The sequence below is a fragment of the Leopardus geoffroyi genome, chromosome D3 (assembly GCF_018350155.1).
Source record: "Leopardus geoffroyi isolate Oge1 chromosome D3, O.geoffroyi_Oge1_pat1.0, whole genome shotgun sequence".
Taxonomy (NCBI): domain Eukaryota; kingdom Metazoa; phylum Chordata; class Mammalia; order Carnivora; family Felidae; genus Leopardus; species Leopardus geoffroyi.
This window is the reverse complement of record NC_059339.1, coordinates 2,873,657-2,887,083: the sequence shown is the minus strand read 5'-3', so window position 1 is coordinate 2,887,083 and position 13,427 is coordinate 2,873,657. Positions and strand designations below refer to the sequence as shown.

General features: G+C 48.3%; 1 protein-coding gene and 1 pseudogene across 3 annotated transcripts in view; both read right to left on the bottom strand.

Moving 5' to 3' along the window:
- Nucleotides 1-13,427, bottom strand: part of TMEM132D (transmembrane protein 132D) — a 564,604-nt gene that overhangs the window by 92,663 nt on the left and 458,514 nt on the right. The window lies entirely within an intron of this gene.
- On the bottom strand, nt 2,248-2,346 carry LOC123588681 (annotated as a pseudogene).

Here is a 13,427-nt window from a genome sequence, read left to right as displayed (position 1 = left end):
TTTTATTTTGATGAGGTCCCAGTAGTTCATTTTTGCTTTGGTTTCCCTTGCCTCCGGAGACGTGTCTAGTAAGAAGCTGCTGCGGCCGAGGTCAAAAAGGTTGGTGCCTGTTTTCTCCTCTAGGATTTTGATGGCTTCACGTCTTATGTTTAGGTCTTTTATCTAATTTGAGTTTATTTTTGTGTAAGATGTAAGAAACTGGTTCAGGTTCGTTCTTCTGCATGTCGCTGTCCAGTTTTCCCAACACCATTTGCTGAAGAGACTATCTTTTCTCCATTGGATATTCTGTCCCGCTTTGTCAAAGATTAGTTGGCCATACGTCTGTGGGTCTGTTTCTGGGTTTTCTATTCTGCTCCATTGATCTGAGGGTTTGTTTTTGTGCCAGTACCATACTGTCTTGGTGATTACAGCTTTGTAATATAGCTTGAAGTCTGGGATTGTGGTGCTTCCTGCTTTGGTTTTCTTTTTCAGCCCTCTAAGAGCCCCTAAAATGTTATTATATTGGCATCATTTACCCTTGGCTCTAGACCCCACCTCCAACAACACAGAGAAGTATGACCTTATGATTCTTTGTCCACAAGAGACTGAATTCTAGGACGTCAAATGTCAGAGGGGCGTAAGATACAAGAATTCAGTTTACGTTAGCCAACTTAACAATAAAATATAAAAAAAAATAAATCTCTGTAAATTTGCAAAAATTTGTATAAACTTAGAGAAAATTTTAATATTAAAAAAATAAAACAATATACTCTGCGGTTAAAGACAGATGTTCATATCTGGTATAAAAGTGATTTTCTTCCTCCTGCTAAATTATATCATACTTAAAGGTGATATTTGAAATATGGAGGGAAAACCCTAAAACACACAGTATGGCATGAGTCGTGACTGATCGGAAGACATACCTGGTCAGTCAGTCTGGATGCTGATGGTTATGTCACATGGTCGGATTTCAGTGTAAGACAGAAAAAGGAAGGCTCAGGAGGCATGCCACTTGTCCCCCTGTATTTTCCAGGTCCCTTGCAGTTAGACAGAGCCACACGACACTCATAGCTCCCAAAATGGGAGGGAAGTGTTGTCTTACTTCTTGGGTTGGGGCAAGAAAGCTTTCATGCACAATTACGACCTTTCTCATCCGCTGCCCTGGTGACTGAGGAGGCCGCCATGTTCCAGATGGAGCTGCCATGTTCCAGATGGGACCACCATGAGATGGGAGAGCCTGTTAGCCTGGTTACCCCAGTCACTGTGCGGAGAAGAGCTTTCTACCGACCCACGCAGGACAGGAAGCAAGAGTGATGAATATGCTTTCCTCGTCTTCAGGCAACAAAGACTTTTGGGGCCACTGGCTACCGGATAACACCTAATCTATCCTAACTAACACACGACACTTCCCAATTCCAGTTTCCAAAAATAAAAATATTCATGAACACTCTGAACTCTGCCCCAAGCCAAAACAGATTGCTCAGGTATGAAAGCTAACCTTGCCTCCACATGCTGGGCGGCTGGCCCTCCGTCTCCTAATTTCTGTTGTCGTGAGCTCGGACAGACCCAGCCCAAGTCAGTGCAGAGACCAGACCCCTCTGCAGCTGTGTTCTTCCTCAGTGTGATTTCTTAACTGTGGTTATTTTCCTAAGTCTTTTTTGATGCATTTCCCCACAAAGATCAATAACCCAATGAACAGAAGAACGACTCATCACCCTGTCCTTGTTTTTTGATGGTTTGGTCAAGCTCTGTTATTCCAGCCCCCGCGACCGATTTCCCCATAAATAACATACACTTACTAGATGACGGGCTGCAGTCTGCCATTCATACCACAGGAAACAAAAGAGCTAGTACGTGACCATCGAAATACTACATTTCACTAGCAATAATGCTGCATCATAAGTAAATTGCATGCTTCTTTTAATTTATATTTTTTATTTTTAAATATAATTTATTGTCAAATTGGGTTCCATACAACACCCAGTGCTCATCCCAACAAGTGCCCTCCTCCCACGCCTTTTTAAAAAAAAATACAGAATGCCTGGGGCACCTGGGTGGCTCAGTCGGTTGAGCGTCCAACTTTGCCTCAGGTCATGATCTCGCAGTTCGTGAGTTTGAGCCCCGCATCGGGCTCTGTGCTAATGGCTCAGAGCCTGGAGACTGTTTCAGATTCTGTGTCTCCCTCTTTCTCTCTGTGCCTCCCCCACTCACACTCTGTCTCTCTCTGTCTATCAAAACTGAATAAATGTTAAAAAAATTTTTGAAAAATAAAATACGGAATGCTTCAGAAATTTGTGCGTCATCCTTGCAAAGGGCCATGCTGATTTTCTCTGTGTCGCTCCAAGTTTAGCAGACCTGTTGCCAAAGGGGGCACCTGTGTGCTTCTTTTAACAAGTGGGGCACATCCGTCAATTTGGCCTGTGCTGCAAACACATTTATGAACCCCTCTGTTTTTAAAAGGACATCAGCGCCTCAGTTTAATGGTTGTGGCACAGTATGGAGAATTACCACATTCTAGCAGCCGTAGCAGGTAAAATACAATTATCGTCCCACCCGTGGGGAAGCGGCAAAGATGCCACACAGCAGAGCCCACACGGGGCTGATGGCAGTGTGCGCCTCTCGCTAGCCGGGCCGTCTTCCGGAAGCCGCTGAAGCAAGTCAGGTGCATGGTGCTGCTTCTCTATGTGAATGAAAACATACCACCTCATGGTTGAAATGCTCTACTTGTGGAAGGGTTTACCATAAAATGCCACCAAAGGCCATCCTTATCTCCATTCCTTACCACTATTTCGTTCCCCTCTGGCAACCACTTTGGACTCCTAACTGTTACTGAGGCATTTTCATCTGTCTAAACAACACGCTACGTTACACTTTCTTGGTACAGCGGGCTCAGCCATCATCTGCCGATTTTCTGGCACGACAGGTGAAACCTCGTCTCTCTCTGTTTTCCAAACCACCACAATTAGATTCCTGATTTCGTTCCTCCATTGGCTTTATTTCTAACTTTAAGCAAACACACCTCTAATCAAGACATAACGTGTTGTAGGTGCCTGGGTGGCTCGGTCGGTTAAGCGTCCAACTTTGGCTCAGGTTATGATCTCGCAGTTTGTGGGTTCAAGCCCCACGTCGGGCTCTGTGCTGACAGCTTAGAGCCTGAACCTTTTGGATTCTGTGTCTCCTTCTCTCTCTGCCCCTCCCCTACTCACGCTCTGTCCCAAAAATGAATCAACGTTAAACAAAAAAAAATTAAAGAGATGCTGTGTCGATTCCTGAGGGGTTGTGTCTGCAGAGGCGGTGACACTCCTCCTGGGTGGTGGTGGACACAGGGTGCCCTGGCCTTCAGTACGGGCTGGCCTCTGTGACTCACACGTGCGGTCGACACGCCGTGCAGGTAAGGTTGTGTTACTTGTGAGGCTTGGCCACGGAGCCACTGGGTTTTCTCCGATGATGCTCGTTCGTGGAACTCGGCCGCCAAGGTGTGTGGAGGCCCAGGTGCACAGGAGGGGCCAGCGGAGGTGGTCTGGTCCACGGCCATGGCTGTGACCCATTGCCCACCCCACAGACATGTCCACGAGGAAGCCTTCCAGAGGACTCCCTGCCCCAGCGGAAGCCGCCTCACCGAGTCCCATCAACTCCTAGAATCCTAACGAGAGCGTAAGTGGCCACTGCTGCATGACCACCGGCGTCCCCTCACGCAGCCACGGACGCCTGAGACCCCCACGCGCCGTAGGAAACGACAGTATGAGCCTGGTTCCAACTCCCGCCCACTCTTCCTACCACCGCGGCCTCCCAACTTCCTCTCGTTTCCAGCTGACACTTCCTTCTTCCCAGGGCTGACAATGCCCCCACCGTGCCCCCAACTACCACACAGCCTTCCATGCTTTATACGAAGGTTGAGTCCAGAAGCTGGAATCTGGAAACGGGCCTCCGATGCTCACACACCGTGGGGCCGTTTTCCAGCCTCCGGGCTACTGCTGTTCTGGGGCCAGATAATTCCTTGTTTTCAGGCTATCGTGTGCACTTTGTATGTTTAGCAGCATCCCTGCACGCAACCCACTGGATGCCAGGAACGGCCTCTTCCAGCCGTGGCAACAAGAGACGTCTGCAGGCTTCTCCAAACGTCCCCTGGGAAGCGGTGGGGGGCGGGCGGCCTCGAGAACGTGCTGCAGGAGTGAACCGTGCCAGGGACTCTGTCCTGTGTCCTGTTATTTCTGTGTCCACATGTTCCTGGTCACCTCTTCTTCCGCCTTGCCTTTGCTTGTTTTAATAAACAGAACGCAGCAAAGGATGGGGGAGGTTTTCAAAGCACAGAAGCAGGAGGGAAATCCTCAATGTTCTTCCTGTTGGCAGCAACTGCAGGCTTTGCAGCATACGGGGCTTCGTGTGACCAGAGCCGGCAGGCTGTATGTGGTCGACGTACTCTTGAAAACCAAATATAAATCAACGTTTAAAATCGTATTTTTTACACCAGAGGAGCTTCCTATTAAAAATGATCCTAAGAGGGGCACCTGGGTGGCTCACTCGGTTAGGCGTCTGACTTCGGCCCAGGTCACGATCTCGCGGTTCGTGGGTTCGAGCCCCGCGTCGGGCTCTGGGCTGACGGCTCGGAGCCCGGAGCCTGCTTCGGATTCTGCGTCTCCCTCTCTCTCTGCCCCTCCCCCGCTCATGCTCTGTCTTTCTCTCTCTCTCTCTCTCTCTCTGTGTCAAAAATAAATAAACTTAAAAAAAAAATGATCCTAAGATAGTACGTTCTAGGCCCAACTCAAATGCTACATCTTTCTTAATCCCTCCAGGTGGAAATGATCAGTGTTGGTGTCTACAGTTTATTATCGACATTACATAAGAAAAATTATATATGGAGGAAGTAGGGCCTGGTTCTGGGGCCAGACAGCGTGACTTTGAACCCGACTTTCTATACCTACTGGCTCCAGGACTGTAGGCAACCTAGGTGGGGACTGCACCGTGCCTCAGTTTCCTCATGTGTTCAATGGGGACCGTGAACAGTTCCATGTTATTGGCTGGAAGTGAGGACCAAATACGTGAGAGGCACTCAACCGTGACTGGCAGGTGGTAAGAAAACCACGCGTTAGCATCGTCATGATGGCCACTCGACGTGGCCTCAGGATTTCTTCCCGCCGTGCCTAGCAGCCTGAGAGCAGGAGCCGGGAAGGGGAGCCCAGGCTGAATAGCGTGAGCCCTCCCTTGGCACAGCTGGGCGATCTCGGCCAAGTCACGTACCCCCTCGGGCCAACCTTCCCGTCTTTCAAGAAGATCTCAATGGCATCTGGTAAAGCCTGCTCATGTGCGGGTCACGTAAGCACTGTGCACCTCGTTTTTCTCACCTGGAAAGTGGGGTTCTAAGTAGCATCTACCTTGGTGAGTTCTCGTGAGGGACGGGAACGCTAACGCATGCCAAGTGTTCAAATGGTGCTTGGCATCACCAATTTTTCAATAAGGTTGGCTATTATTAGTAGTATCATAAGACATGCGGTGACTTATATTAATTCAGGATGTTCTTGGCAGAAGGAAAAAGTGAGAGAGAGACTGAGAGAGGGAGGGAAGCAGGGGGTGAGCGAAGGGGAGGGGAGGCGGGGAGACACAACCCAACTGCACGCCCGTGAGCGCTGGCCCTGTCCTGGAGCGAGACTGCGGGGACAGGCAGGGACCCAGCGGCCCACAGCGTGCGCCTCTTACAGCACTGACAGGAACTTCAGAATTAAAGGTGTATTTTTCAGCCGCAGGTGCCCCAAGCATGAGCCGGCCGCTCACCTGGAGCCCAAGCAAGGAGCATTCAAGTGTCTGAACACGGAAGGAAAAACGGGAGGTTTTGAGGCTTAGAGGCTGTGTTTTGCAAACTCAGGTTTTGCACATTTCCTGATTTTTTTTGAGAGAGGCTGAGAATCGATATTTCTATGCGAAATCTCCTGAATTTCACATTGGGCTCACGCTTTGTAAAAAACACCAAGAGGCCGGGACAACGTACATTTACACGGCGTGTTGACCTCCGTATGGGCTCCAACTGGTGACTTCTCTCCTGGTGGATAATGAATCGCCCCTAACCATGAGATCCCTTGTGGGTAAAAAGGGTGAGATTTTTAAACTCTTGCTTGCCTGCCCGCACCCACCAGCAGGGCCAGTGTTTTCCCAGGACCCTGGTTCACTTCTCCCGGTCACCCCACGACCCCTGCTGTCTGGGAACGCGGCCCCCTTTTATCCTGTGCCACCTGAAGAAATCTGCTCTTATAAAAGCACTGCTCAGTTTTGCATAACTAATTTCAAATCGTATTTAGCATCAAGTTTCAGAATTAAGGAGCTAAGTGACAGCTGTTTAATTAGCTCCTTAAGCTGATTAGACGGCATTACCAAAATCCCCTGAGGAGGAGGACGTCACCGTGGGGAGACCCTCGGGCCAGGTTCCTGCCACTGTTCAAACTCAGTAAGCTGCTAAGCCAATTGGCCAAGCATTCTTGACATCCTCAAGGATGTGGTCAAATAGAGATTTCTATTTATGACATTCACTGCTGCAGGACTCTAAGGGACAAAAATAACGCAAGCCTCTTTCGGGATGCTAGGCAAACAGACTCTGCATTAAAAAAAGAAAAGAAAAAAAGGAGTCAATTGGGAGTCTCAGAAAGCACTTTAGGACGTGCATAAGCCCCATGTGTTCCGTCCTTGTATTGTATTAAGGAGAGGGGCGCAGATTAACCCTTCGTCCCCACCGAATAGGCTGTCTAGCCTCCTCCTGATCAGTAAGACAAAGGCGTATTAACGAATTTAAGACTTTAAGCCAATTTTATCCGTGACATTAGTGCTTTCAAAGTGGCATTTCCAAGAAAGACGGGGAAACTACAGTATATGCCTGACTTTGTATGTGAGCCCGGGAATGGACGGACATCCCTGGCCCTGGAGAAAGTGTACAAAATGATGGGTTTTCGTCGCGATGTTCCTTTTTAATCCTCGGCAACACTGGCAACAGGACGTGTGGACAGAGCGTCCGAGACCTTCTCGGCAGGAAGGGAGGCTAAGTCAAAATGCACACTACCATCGGCCTGAATTTTCTGGAAACAGGACATAAGTTTAACTTTTGAATTGAGTTTTAGGGGGGGATGCTTCCAGTGAGCCAGGGTGGGCGGTGGTGTGAATCCCAGACTTGGTGGGATCGGTTTTGGGTGCTGAAAATTTCAGCTCCCTGCTCGAGGGAGGAAGAGCGGGTTTTGGGAGCCGTTCGTGTCGTTATTTTTCTTGACAGCTTTATTGAGATACAATTCACATCCCACATGAGTCACCCATGAGAGTGTGCAATTCGTTACTTTTCAATATATTCAGAGATGTGTGCGACCATCACCACAGTCTATCTGAGACCATTTTTATCATCTTGAAAAGAAGCCCGGTGCCCTGTGCCCTGTGGCTATTGTCCCCTCCCGTCCACCAGCCTGGCTCCGGCCGTCAGCCATGGCCAACCTACTTCGTGTCTCCATGAATTTCCCAGTTGTGGACATTTCACAGGAGGTGATTCATGCGACACATGGTCTCCCGTGACCGGCTGCTTTCAGGAGGCATCACGCCCTCATGCTTCATCCACGCCGCAGCGTGTGTTCAAGCGTCCCTCCTCGTACGGCTGGGTGACGTCCCTTAAGACATCGAAGAACTTTAAGTCTTCCATTTCGCACAACTCAATTCTCCCGATTCAAATCAAAGTTCGTAAATTAGGGTTGTGTCAGGCTGAATCCAGCTCACGGAGGGCTTTGCTGGAACCGCACAGATTTAATCCTTTTCAACTGTTCACAACATTTAAAAATTGGGAGATATGCGAAAATCTGGATTTCTGGTTTGTCTCGAGTAATCAGAACAGACAAGTCTGGGGTATCATTCCGTAAGCTCCAAGTAGTGACTCCCCTCCCTTCCACCAAAGTTCCCATCTCCTGTGTGCCACACGGCTGGCCGCAGGAGGCTGAGTCTGGGACGCCTCGTATAGATGATTCTGGACTGCCAACACGTGTGTGATCCAGCAGTCCAGGACGCAAACTTCGCCCGATCCCAACAGCTAAACTGAAAACAAGCAGGACACATTAAGGACACAGGGGTAAGGACGTGGCTTCGTTTAGAACTTTTATAACTTTTTTGTTAAAGCAGGAGACCGTGTGTCGGAAATGATACATCCAGGGGCTCACTGCTCTCCCTGATGAGAAAAGCCTGACAGAATTACAAGATGCCGTTGAGTACCCTCAGCATATATCTGTGATTGACGACTGAGACTGTCATTGACGGTTCTTATGAGAATCTTCGCTTCAGCCTTGGTTCCAAACAGCAATTCTGTGAAGCTCGGCATGAATATTTAATTTATGTCTGTTGATAGAGTTCTCTTGATATCATAAAGTATTTGCTCTTTGAAACTGGGGGAGTTTTTGCCTGTAGCCTTTAACTAAACGAGCTGTCAGCCCCTTTCTCTATCACTACAGAAAAATGCATGTCAAATTGTCAAAGGCAACAGAATTTTCCGTAGGCTGGAAGAAGCCTATTGGTTTTATGGTACGTGAAACTAAGGAATTAATTCAATCGGTACGGAAAGGTCATACAAAATTAATAAACATCAAAGGGCTGCTGCAGACTTCATTTGACTCAGTGGGCACCTGAAAGCTGGTCTTGCTTAGAACCCCAACCCTCCAGAGGGATGGTAAGCAGTTCCGAGTCCTTTTTTGACCCGTAAGCCATAGGGATTTCGGAGAGACTTATTGGTGGGGCTTGGAGCCACGTCTCGGTTATCTATGCTAATGAACATCCAGTGGCGTGGCTAATCCCAAATCGTGTGAAGTCCAAAAGTCATCTGCAGTCTGGCCGTGGAATACATTATGGGCTTTTTCTTTTTTTCCACCAGACAACTTCTTAATTGCGTTTTTCTTAGGCTAATGCAAAAAATGAGTTTGCATGTCTTGAGCCCACACTAATTGGGAATTGCGGGGGGATGCAATTAAGATTGTTCTGGGAGGCAAGGAAAGAGGAGTCTGGGTTTTTTCAATGAGCACAGCCATCCCTGCATTGACTTCACCCCCATGATGTACTACTGGCCGTGGAAATGTTTCTTAGATCTCTGCTTCCCTTTCTGGGGGGTGGGGGTGGGAATGCCACCTTTAGGAGGAACAAAATCAGTATTCTTGGCTACTCCCCCAGCCGGAGTCTTTCTAACCCCATCTCTTCTGGGTATCCAGGCCTAGGATTCCAGGATTCACAGCTGTGTGTGGCTGGCTGGGCAGTCCTCCGCGAAACACAGATGGGTGCCGGGCGTGCTTGACGAAAATGAAAATGATTCTACGCCGTCCCGTACAGCGAGGCTCTGTGAACGAGACTGCGGACACCGATCTAACTCTCACCCATTTGAAATGCAGAGAAGTGTGGGCGAAGCAACTCTGTTGTCAGGTGTCAGTGGCCCCATGTGACCGCGGAAGGCCAAACCATTGGAAGTGATCTCATCCAGTCCTGAGATATCTGGGTTCTGCTCATTTGCAGACTGACGTCTCCGGCTCTGACCTCTCCCATGAGCTCCTGACTCAGATGTTCCCCTGCCTGCCCGACCTTTCCAATGGGGTCTGCCCAACTCCCTGGGTCCCAAACAGAACTCTTGCTATCCCCGCCTTGAAGCTCTCCTCTTCCAGCGCTCCAAATAGTATACGGTGCCACCTGGTTGCTCTGGGCAGAGCCTCAGGGATCGTGATTCATCCTTTAGTCCACCCCCGTGTCCCATCCAGCAGAGCATCCTGGGAGCACCAGCTCCAATGAGTCCTGCACACCCAGCCACTTCCTTCCACCTCCACCCCTGTCAACTTCACTCAAGCCGCCATGATGGAAGCCAGCATTAGGGAAAGTCTTTGAAACCACTCATCTTGGTATTCTACAACATTGCCCTGGTCATTTCCAGAAATCATTTTTCTCTACATCTCTTGCCTGTTTGACCACACCAGAATATAAAGCTCCAGGAGGGTAGGGCTTTGGGGCCTCTCCACACACAGCCCTGAGTACCTGCGGGAGACACCGTGTGAGCTCTGCCTCTGGGTGTCATGCGTGCCTAGCATGAGGCCCATCAAGGTGCAGTCAACTCCCTCTTTCAACAGGTAACTCGCCTCATGGCCGTGTTCCCTTCAGTGTTTGGTGCCACATTGAAAGCGAAAATGCTTCACTGGTGGATCCTTATAGATATCTCTAGCTTCCACGTTGCCTGGCTGGACTCAGGAAATCGTGTCACAATCATAAAGCCTGCAGGGGAAACTGAGTCACATGGTTAAAGCAACTCAACTTTGTCGGATGCTGCTGAACGCAGAGCAGGAACATAAGGAAGCATTGCTGCATTTGCTGGGATCGCGGGGAGATCACCACCTTGTGCCGCCATCATGATTTTTTTTCTACTGAATTCAGCTGGGCTTTGGCAGGCATGTTCCAACCGATGTGTAGCCAAGAATGCAACTGCTGCTGATCTGCCCAGGTGGTCCGTGCATGGCATTATTGAGTCTGAAGTCAAGGGTTGAATCCCGACCTGGTCACAGGTTTGCTCAAAACCAGCAGGGTGAGATGGTGACCCTGGCTCTGGCCAACAGCTTAATACTTCCAGGAGAGAATCACTTTCAGTCCAGCCACCACGATGGGCAGCCAGGGGTGTGAAAAGCGTCGGACATATCGGAGCCTTGTCCTCCTAAGGCTCTAGCACACCTGAGGTTGAGTCCAGAACTGTACCCCTCAAGCAAGGCTGCAGGAGAGATCTGACCAATGCCAGGAATCCGCCTCAGACCTGGGGAGATGAGTCCCAGACATCAGGAGTGTCGTATCTTCACCGGACATTCTAACCCAGTGACTTCCAAACTTAGTGGCTCCTGGCATCACTGGGGCAGATTAAACAGCGCTGATGCTGGATTATGCACTCAGAGATTCTGATTTAACTGTACGGGCTGCCGTCTGGACCTTTGGAAATTTAACATCTCCCCAGGTGATTCTCACAGACAGCAGAGGTTGAGAACCACCGGGAATTATCTCTGCCCACGACGGATGGCCACTTTCCCTAGTGATTCAGAAGCCTCCCCGCCCCGACTGGATCTATAAAACACATGCACACACCAACACGGTCCGAGACAAATGACTCAGCAGACAGGGCAATCGGCAAACCAGCGCGAGGCAAAAGGTTTACGGCTCCACGTTTAAGGGATATTAGAAGAGAGCAATGATGCCATAAAGTAAACACAGCAGCGAGGGAAGGATTCACCGCAGAAAGTGGGACTCAGGAAGAGTAACGTGAACCTTGGCTTGGGTGGCGCAAGGCGGTTCCAAGTGAGGCAGGTGCAGGGGGTGAGGCAGGACCTCACAGCCCTGGCCCGTCCGTCACGCCTCATCTGTGGGATCACCACCTCCAAGAATCTTCTCTGACCACCAAGGGGCTTCTGCTAGTCCCGGCCCCCAGTGTACAACCCCCCCCCCACCATCCATTCCCCATTAGAACGCTCCCTCTTCAACTCTGTAGCACGTACAATTAGAGATGACCCTGTTTTTCACGTTGAAGGTTAATTTGTTAAGTTACATGATTATTAAGATGAGAAAAAATAAAAATTATTAAGTAATTCATTGTTTAGCCTTCTCAGTTGAGAGATTTACACTTAAAAAATTTTTTTAATGTTTATTTATTTTTGAGAGACAGAGAGAAACAGAGCACGACTGGGGTTGGGGCAGAGAGAGAGGGAGACTCAGAATCCGAAGCAGCTCCAGGCTCTGAGCTGTCGGCACAGAGCCCGACGTGGGGCTCGAACCCACGAACCGTGAGATCATGACCTGAGCCGAAGCCGGACGCTCAACTGACTGAACCACCCACGTGCCTCGATGGTTTAGACTTTCAAGCTGTCTCCTGCTCCAGACTACAAGATGGACAAAAACGAGGACACCACGTGTCTCACTTACTGCTGTCTTCAGACCGCGGGGCAGTGGGCACAGCACCTCAGTCCTCCCTGGGTAAGTAACTGGGTGAATGTTACCACAGGTTTGCAGAAGAAAAGGTTCTTTTCTCTCTTGGCTGTTATTCAGTTACTGCTGCTGGTCATTTGCAAATTTAGGGAGCTTTGGAAATGTGAAATCCAAGAAGCTATTATGAAGAGACATAATCGGTCTTGTAAAAAATATTCTTAGAAATGACACACAAGTAAAGGCTTCGGATCCTTTCTCATTGTAGGCATGGCAGGAACCGTTAAATACCTAATCTTTTCAGACCGGTAGCAATAGAATTTATGTTAATGCCCACTCTGTGTGCTCAAGAAAATAAATCTGGGCTTGACTTTGGCTTTCAAAGCTTGTGCCTTGAAAAATCTACATTTCTCTAAAACCTGATTTATAGTAACTTGCAGTCTCTTCTCACCTGCCCCAAACACGAGATCGGTATTTCTTTTGTGCTTCTTTTCCAAAATGAAGTACATTTCGTGAAATTTCCAATATTATCTAAATCTCTTTAAAATACCACAGGCGCACAGAGTCACAAATCCATAAAGAATGCCGACAGCAGCGACTCCTTATGTTAATTGGATAGGTTTTAATAACTGATAGAACTCTAAGTACTATTATTGTGGGTGAACATAATGGTTTTCATTCACAAAGGCAATCTATGTGGGTGAAATCCATTATCTTAAAAGTATTTTGATAAGGATAGATCTATGTAGAAATGGCTATGCTTCTCCCCTGCAATTGTGAAACCCCATTAAACATGCCTAGTAATTAGCTGGCCGAAGAGTGTCATTAGATGTACATTAAATGTGTATTTAAGGCATATTTGAGACACTTCATTAAAGGTGACACAGTGAGCCTTACTGAATAACTTTAATAAAAATTGTAGTCAAATTAAAACTTGAATTTATGGTCACTCCTTTCTGTGAGAACAGAGTGCTGCACTGAATTCTTGTTTTTTGTTTTGTTTTTCGTCCTCGAGAGATCAGTCCTGGTCATACTGTGTATTTTCTAACTACTTTATTTAGCTAAAAGTTATATAAAGTGAATGCAACCCTTTTAAGTGTATAATTTGATGACTTTAAGTAAATTAAACATTTTTTATTATTTATTTTTGAGAGAGAGAGAGATGGGGAGGGGCAGAGAGAGAGAGAGAGAAAGAGAGAGAGACGAAGACACAGAATCCGAAGCAGGCTCCAGGCTCTGAGTTGTCAGCACAGAGCCCGAGGCGGGGATCGAACCCACGAACCGCTAGATCATGACCTGAGCCAAAGTCGGAGGCTTAACCAACTGAGCCACCCAGGCACTCCAAGTTTTAGTAAATTTATATCATTGTGCAACTATTACCACAACCCAAGTTTAGAGCATCCCGTTGTCTCTGAAATGTTCTTCTGTACCCTGGTATGGTCAGCCTCCCTCCCAATCCATGACTTCGAGTTTTTCACCACCCTTGAGTATTCTCTAGATACTTCATGCATGCATCA